The sequence below is a fragment of the Ochlerotatus camptorhynchus genome, unplaced genomic scaffold (assembly GCF_037179485.1).
Source record: "Ochlerotatus camptorhynchus isolate MF236.1 unplaced genomic scaffold, CSIRO-AGI_Acam_v1.1 ptg000788l, whole genome shotgun sequence".
NCBI lineage: Eukaryota > Metazoa > Arthropoda > Insecta > Diptera > Culicidae > Ochlerotatus > Ochlerotatus camptorhynchus.
In genome coordinates this window covers 42,030-50,266 of record NW_027041253.1, presented here as the reverse complement: position 1 = coordinate 50,266, position 8,237 = coordinate 42,030, and the positions used below count along the sequence as shown (strand labels likewise).

Genomic DNA, 8,237 nt, shown 5'->3' with positions numbered 1-8,237 from the left:
CTATAATCAAACAGTTAAAACAAGAATTAAGGAAAATAGGATTAGAAATCAATGTAGAGAAAAGCCAAATAACGATAAGAGAGCCATTGTCAGACAGGAACATACCAGAAACAATTAAAATAGATGGAGAAAAGTACGTGGTAGTTAAAAATATGAGATATCTAGGAACATTTTTAACAGAAACTTTGGATAGGCCACAAACAACAAGAAAGAGGTGCATGCAAGCGATTAATAGTAGTAAAATAATTATAGAATTCATAAGACGATATAAGCCCCCGTGGGCACTTTCCAAACTTATTTATAAAACAGTAGTCTCACCAGCTATTACATATGGATTGAAAGCAGCAGCTCTGATAAAAAGAAATAGAAAGTCAATCAGTAGGTATGAATTACAAATATTAAAATAGATGTTAAGATATTCTAGGAATAGGCCAAAGGGAAGAATAACAGTTTCAAGCTTATTAGATGGAAAATCAGCAGTTAAAAAAGTTAGGGTAATGCGCATAAGCTATTGGGGACATATAGAGAGAAGACCAGAAGGACATCCACTAAAAATAGCAAAAAAACTAAAATTTTCTTGGAAAAAAAGAGGTAGGCCGGCAAAAACATGGAATGACAGTTTAAGAGAAGATAAGGAGAAATTACCGGAGATAACAGAAGAACAATGGTTAGAGTTGGTTAAGGACAAAGAGAAATTAAAAAAACAGGCAGAGGAAATTTATAAAACTATAGGAAGCGAAGAAGAGTCTGAATCAGAGGTAGAAGACTAGAGAATCTCAAGTACTAAAATAAAATAAGAGAAGGATTAAAAGAAAGACAAAAGATGTTTATAAAGGAGGAGAAAACAGGTTTATTATTTATCGATAATTGTTTGGAGAAGATTAAATTGAATAAACAAATAAGAAGTGACATAACAGCAAGTAACACCAGAATAAAACATATTTAATCAACAAAGAAAAACATTGAACAAATAGAGTACCATAAATTAAAAACATATTCAGTTTGACTACAAATATGTTTATTACAGGTTACAATATTCAAGAAGAGGTACGAAAAACATCGAAAAGTGATAGAGAAAGAGAGAGAAGAGTATTACACTACAGATGCCGATTATCAACAGGAGTCAACGAGAATCGAGATGACAAAGATTCAGCAGCAAGGACACAATACATAAGCGGTGAGATCTAACTGATTACAACTTAATAGAAAAATATGAAATGCATGCTACAAAATACGTGCCATCTACAAAGCAGGAATTGCTTTGAGGATGGAAGTGTACACGCAGTACCTATATACATTTTATATCGGTACTACGTGTATGCGGGGCTTGTTGTAAGTGAAAGTAACCTCGGAATGGACGTGAGTAACCAGGCATTCTGCAATGAGTTTCTGAATCTCAACAGAGCTATCACCTTTCAACTTCCGGGCTAAAATTGTTTGCAATGGGATCAGTATAAGATAATAATAGATTAGGTTGCAAACATTTTTCTTCCATAAAAACACTGCCGGACAGTGGAAGTTGGATTGTATATACATACATACATACAAAACACGACAAGTACAAACACAAAATCAAAAATTGCATCAAAGATGAAGAGTTCTTCTGGCTAACCTCTTGCCCTGTATTAGCAATTGTAAACCACGTAACAAATAAAGAAGAATTTTATTGCTTACTAGAAAGTTTGACTGCAGTCATCGTTTGACTGCCGAGTGATAAACAGGGGTGTACAAATCAACCAAATTAGTAAAAGAGACTGATTCTAAGAGTAATATTCGTTTTCGTTTGTGTTTAGCTTAAATAAAACAGCACAATAGGTTATGTTTCTTTTAATTCCAGTTAATTAATTTGGGTATCCATGACAGATACGTATTTCGACTACAATGTGTGAGCCTTCATCAGTGTCATTCCCACTAAAGAACTTATCAAAATCTAACTCCCTTAAGTACTCATCCCCTAGGTTAAAAAAAATCAAGATCACAGGTATAAAAATGAAACTACAATGTGTAGAATCGGAACCTACCTAATTAATAAAAATCAAAGATACTAAAGGAGAAAAATCTATAAAACTGTCTCATAAGGAAAATTCTCAAAGACTTGTAGTAGTAGTAATGAAATTGGGTAGTTAGCGGAATGCTTAAATAAAACAAATTTAAATTTAACTTGGCCTTTCGGCTAGAAATTGGATATTGGATAGTCAAGCTCAGTGGGCAATTTGCATCAAATTCTATGTTTAAACTTGACAGCACGACCAGAAAGCAGGTTTCTGTATTCAGTGAAGTTATTCTGATGGACAATACAGCCTCTTCAAAATTCACTCACCATGCATCGCTAGTAACATTTGATTCAAACGGCTTGCTTAAGCAGTCTACATTAACTGAAAACGAATCTTATCCAGAGAGTAGTCACTTTTATGTAGGTTACTCTACTCATGCGTTGAGTGACCAACGCTTTTAGAAATGTATCCTTACGAATGAGCAAAAGTTACTCACTCTCTGAGCTAGTTTAGTTTGCTGTGTTTCGACTAGATAGGAGATTGCTATCTCTGGTAATGTTATTCAGGTGGATAAGACCTGTTGTATACTGGACACAAGGTGACCAGTGAACCGGGAAATCGTGAAAAAGCCGGAAATTCTAAATCACCGGGAGAAGTCCGTAAAGTTTCGATGATGAATCGGGAAAAATATACTTCGTCCCTTCTTTGGAAAATAATTATCTTCTCAACTATTAGATTTTCCGGGTACAATCACTTTGAGGAACTTATTCGTTAATATTGATGAAAATTCCAATGGAATTTAGGGGAAATTTTAGAATGAATTCTAGAGATAATAATTAATACCTTACCAATTCCAATGTAATTTTTGGAAGTATTTTTATAAAGTTTTGACCTCAACGCCCAGTGAATTGTTTAAGTTCGAAGTAGAATTATTAGGTGGTTCTATGTGAAATTACATGACGATTGTTAAGAGGATTACAGGTTAATTTGTAATGAATATTCTAAATAAATTCCGAGAATAATGTAAATAGAGTTCTTATGAGAACTTCAAAGAAATTCCGAGAGTATTGATTTCTGAGGGAATTAGAAAAATAATTTCATGTAAATTCTAATGATAGTTCCGTGGAAAAGATCAAGGGTTTCACCACCATTTATTTTGTCATTTATTTATTATTGAATGGAACAGGAAAATAATCTCGTAGTTCTACGTCAACAATGCGGTCGTGTCTAGGACACAACCCTCAACTTTTAACGCAGAACTACGTCTGTGATTTCTATATGGGGATACACTTTGTGAAAACCAAAAATGGAACATGTAACGAAATTATGAAAGATTTTTAACGTTATTAACTCAGCTGCCCCCGGACCAATTTCAATGATTTTATCACCAACCAATCAGAAATACTTCTACGCATCAATAGCAATGCTTTTAACTGTAGCTTTTTTTTTTACCAAGATCCTAATGAAAAATTGGTAAATGTCAAGCATTGTCCAAAAGCGTCGAGATGACTAACAAATTCACCAATTACGTACATGCACATTCCCCAACACAGTCATCAGAGAATCGTTTCTAGACGAAACTTGTTGATTCAGCATTGCTGCTTCCCCAACACTGACATCAGAGAGTAGACGAAACAACTCGAAGTGGCATTCGTCTCCGATCTTCGGGCGTGAGCGAATAGGAAGGATGCAATTGCGTAACATTTTGTACACTCATAATTGCCATATTCAGAACCATACGGCCCCAACGACCACGCAAAATGCTCTCCAGAGCTGTAATCTTGTAACCAAACTTGGAAGCAGGGGTTCAAGTGATTTTGATCGATTCTCTTCATCGACTTTCTGTTTCGTTAATAACTCGACGGCAAACACATTAATTGATACGTTTGTTGTTCTGGATGATAGAAGAGCACAGCAGAAATAGTGCGAAATATGGTTAGTGAAGCCATGGTCATCATGAAGAGAATCGACTTCACCCCTCTGCTTCTAAGCCTCTTAATTCAGTCGTCGTCATGGCAATGAAAACTAGCATCGCACCGCTTTTGGTTCTTGGGTTACACTTGGTAAACAGTGACATCTATTTCCATTAATCCAATCTTGATTCAAGGGGAAGACTATGAAAATGGGTAGCGTTAAATTTTCCAATTTCCCCTAGTGCTAGTTTTACACAACGACCGCATAAAGCACCATCATCAGTAAAATCCGATTTATGGTGTGAAACAAAGCCAACGAATAGCCATTATTACAAGATAATCTCCTTCATCCTTATAAATTTACCAGAGCATCGCCATTATCGTTTCTGCCATCTGCCATCGTGATGAGATAAACGGAACGGAACGGAATCGAATCACACCGAGAATAGCAGCGACAAAGTGACAAAACAGCTGAATGACACACCACAGCTGACTGACGAAAGAACCCAACGAGCGTCGGATCGTATACAATATTTAATTCCAACAGCAGTTCTTCAATCCAACAATGACGACAATTCCATGGTCGGGAAAATGACTCGTTCTGTTTTTCCCATTTCCATTCTTCCAGTTGGCGTGGAGCTCGTTTGCGGTGATGGTGCTCGGTCTCATATGGTCCCGGTCTCATCATCATCCACACTCGCCCATTATCCGGTCCGGTTCGGGGACGAGTCATGTGTCCTAATGACCATCGTCAGCATCAGGGAGCGAAGCGGGACGATATGACCTGCAAAAATTGTGTGGCAGAGTAAAAAAAAAAAAGAAAGGCCCAAATAAAGTGGCAATTTTGGTCGCTGGATGGATCCTTCGCACCTCAGCTCCTTCGCCGGTCCACTTGATTTCCTGGTAGGTACAAAGTGGTTCACAATTGACGGGATATTCGCAAACATACACACACAGACCGACTCAACTAGACACGGGGCAAATTGCGGATCGATGTATCGATTATACATTTGCTTGCCGTGTGAACCATGTGCTGGCTGGTTGCCGGGATGTGCGGTTGATATTGGGCAATCAAAGTTGATCGCTTGCGGTCGAGGACAGGGATTGCAGTGTGGTCGGATTAGAATTAATCCCGGGGGAAATACGGTCTGCCTGGGTTGGGGAACGTGAAATTTCTCGACGTGGTTGATCCGTTCGGATTAGACGAGAAGTGCTTTGCGGAACTATTACAGCGAGGTTGTCAAACTTTCAAACAGTAGTTAGCAGCAGTTTCCGATGTGAGTGCCGTCTTTATGATGAGATCCTTCATTAATTTGACATGAACCTAACGAAGCAGGGTGTTTTCAAATTCCTGGCATTTAACATGCACAATATAATTCCCTTGATTCAAAACTAGTTCCATAGTTATGTCGGTTCTATTGCCGGAAAAGTCCCACCAAAGTGTCATTTGCACGACCGAACCGAAAAATTGCAGCGATAAAAATTTATCCCCCATCAAGGCCACAGCAGTGCACTCCCACCAGAAAATGAAACTTTTATTTTCCAGGAAAAACATTTGCTTCTGCTGCGGTTGAATTTCGTTCCCCGAGTTCCGACATGTTATTCGTAAAAAAAAAACAGTTTCCCTATTTTGAAAGCATTCTCCCGAAAAGAAACCCCATAAATTTCCTCTTCTTTCGATTTGTATTTTTATTATTTCCTCATGCTGGTTAGCTTACGTACCTATTTCCTGCACTTTCAACAGCCAGCAGAAGCTCGGCGGGGAGTTTATAGCAATTGATTTTCTGTCGAACGGTTTCCAGCGGCATTCCCCCTCCCCCCAACCCTCGGAGCTTTGTAGAATTTTTTTTCTAACCAGAAGGAAAGGCCAACTCCCCAAAGATGGCTCCGGTACTGCTTCTTTGTGCTTCCATACATGTAAGATTATAAAGTTTGTTAAAATATTCCCATCCGCACAGCGCGGAGGGAAAACTACTATTCTAAATATTCAAATCCCTCGTCATCCAACACATACACACAGCGAACAAGTAACGAAGAACATCCTGTTCTACCAGGGACTTTGATTGAATTTGCACACAAGTTTTTCCGCGCCAAGAAAAACTTTTCCCCCGAGTTGCTACCGACGTCGTCAAGTCACGCCACGCAGAAATCCACTCAATCACCCACACCTACACGTACTCTGCTCTATGAGGGGAGGACAAAGTTTTCGTCAACTAAAATATACACATGTAGGTATCCGGTGGCGGTGGGTCCAAAGCTGAGCGGTCTGCGTCTTCGCCGGCGTGATGTGCCTTTCATTAGTGTTGTTGATAAATTCCCCAGAGTTGGAGGAGAAAAGTGCGAAAGTTAGCACGCGGCAGGCAATTTAAATATTTCGGCTAGTTGACACCTTGTCTGACACGTACACGGACTTGGCTGCTTACGTTGAAATATATGCTGTATTTGAGTGTTCTCACAGTCACAGTTTGCACTGCGTTGAGGTTTTTATCTTAAAAATTGCTAAAAAGCTCATTTTCTTATTTGAGAATTATGCAGATACAAAAGGCAAGTCACGGCCTAGGAAGAAATAGATCTCACAATGATTCACTTATATAATTATTAGACTGATGCAAAATTTGAAATTTCCACTCCACAGTGCTCAAACGGTTCCAAATTGGGCACTGATTAGCCTCCCAAAAATTGAACTCATTTAGTGAGAAACTGACTTGGCACAAACCATTTGAAATTTATATGGGAATTACTAGGGAGAAACCATAATTTCGGTTCATATCTATCTCAAAATTCACCAGTTCACTTTACTTTAAAAAATGATAGCTGCGTATATTTAAAATTTTCTCATCTACAATTTTGTTGAAGACCACTTTTCTAGCAAATGCAAGGAACAAAAATGATTAATGATTCAAGTCACTGATGTTTTATGATTATGCTCAATCAACTGTTCAGCAGGCAACATTGGTGTTGATGGCGCGTAGAATAGAGGGCAAAAATCATGGCTACTATGTCACACTGCATAATACAGTGTTGCCCACAATACAGTTGTTTAATCTTGCCATAAGATTATCAATCTCTTAAACAATTAATAACTATTTAATTTAACATTTGGCTGAAAAACGATTTTCTGCAAAGTTGTAGTTGATGAAAATTTCCATAAGAATAGCAATAGAATTTGTTAACAGTACAATATGTAAAAAGGCTAGAAGACAATGAACAAAAAGTTTTGTTTTCCCATAGTAATTTCCATTTAAACTTCAAATAGTTTGTGCCAAGTAAGTTTCTTATCAAATGAGTTTAAACTTTTGGGGGCTAATCAGGACCCGATTTGAAGCCGTTTGAAAACTGTGGAACGATAATTTCAAATTTTTCATCAGTCTAATAATTATACACTCGGCTCCGTAGAGATTTCCAAGACATTTGAGACTGACTAAATAAACTACGCATTAGAATTTCCTGGCCAAATAGCAAAAATAAAAAATGAATTTCAAACTCGACCTTCTTGAAATTTCTCATAATTATAGATACAGCTAGAATAAGGGCGTAACAGCATCTGTAAACAATGTCTTCTCTCGATGATTTCTCACGGAGCTTCTCCTAAAATTTTCTCAAAATTTTCCTTATGTTTACGTAACTTCCTTACGTTTCCAAAAGTTTCATGAACCTCTCGGAGTTGTCCTTTAAAGTTCCAGCAGTTTCCATTAAATTATTTGAACTACCCAAAGGTTCTCTAGACTTTCTTGAAATTCCCGGAATTTCTTTCGAAACACAACGAATTAACTTTGCGCAGTGGCGATATCGTAACCAATGAGGTACAACCGAGGTGCGATTATTGCTAGTTGAAAACTAATATACACAACGAATCGCATTGTCTGCTGCTCATCAGCGATTTGATGCTATCGCTCTCGTTACGTACGAATACAGTGCTGCGTGAATGGTTCGTTTTTTTTCGGTGTTGCTCCCTCTCATCTTCGCTATTATTCACTGCTTTACTACATTTTGCCATCAAACATTCGCCACTCACCAGCTGCTTACTTCTGCTCGAAGACTTGGGTGATGCATTCGATAGCGATTTGATTCGCAGCCGAATAATATTCACAACGAGTGCTTCAGAGCGATGCGTAAGCTACTGGCACTGAAGAGAAACGCAGCTATGGATAGTAATGTTGTTTTCGTTTGTTCATTTATGAACAAATTCTAACTAATTGGTTAAGCTACATCGTTGTTACAGTAGGGCAATAAAACTCAAACTACAAAAATAGCTTTGTCAGCTTAGACTGTTTAGTATGTCAATGCCCGCTTCCGGAGATGAACTAGCCAAAGGCAAAAGAATAAAAAA

The 8,237-nt window shown here is 37.9% G+C and overlaps 1 non-coding gene across 1 annotated transcript; it reads left to right on the top strand.

Moving 5' to 3' along the window:
* The first annotated feature begins 7,676 nt into the window (after positions 1-7,676).
* Positions 7,677-7,816, top strand: LOC135715050 (U4 spliceosomal RNA). The gene has a single exon (XR_010518924.1). It is a non-coding gene; the product is annotated as a U4 spliceosomal RNA (small nuclear RNA).
* The last annotated feature ends 421 nt before the right edge of the window (positions 7,817-8,237 follow it).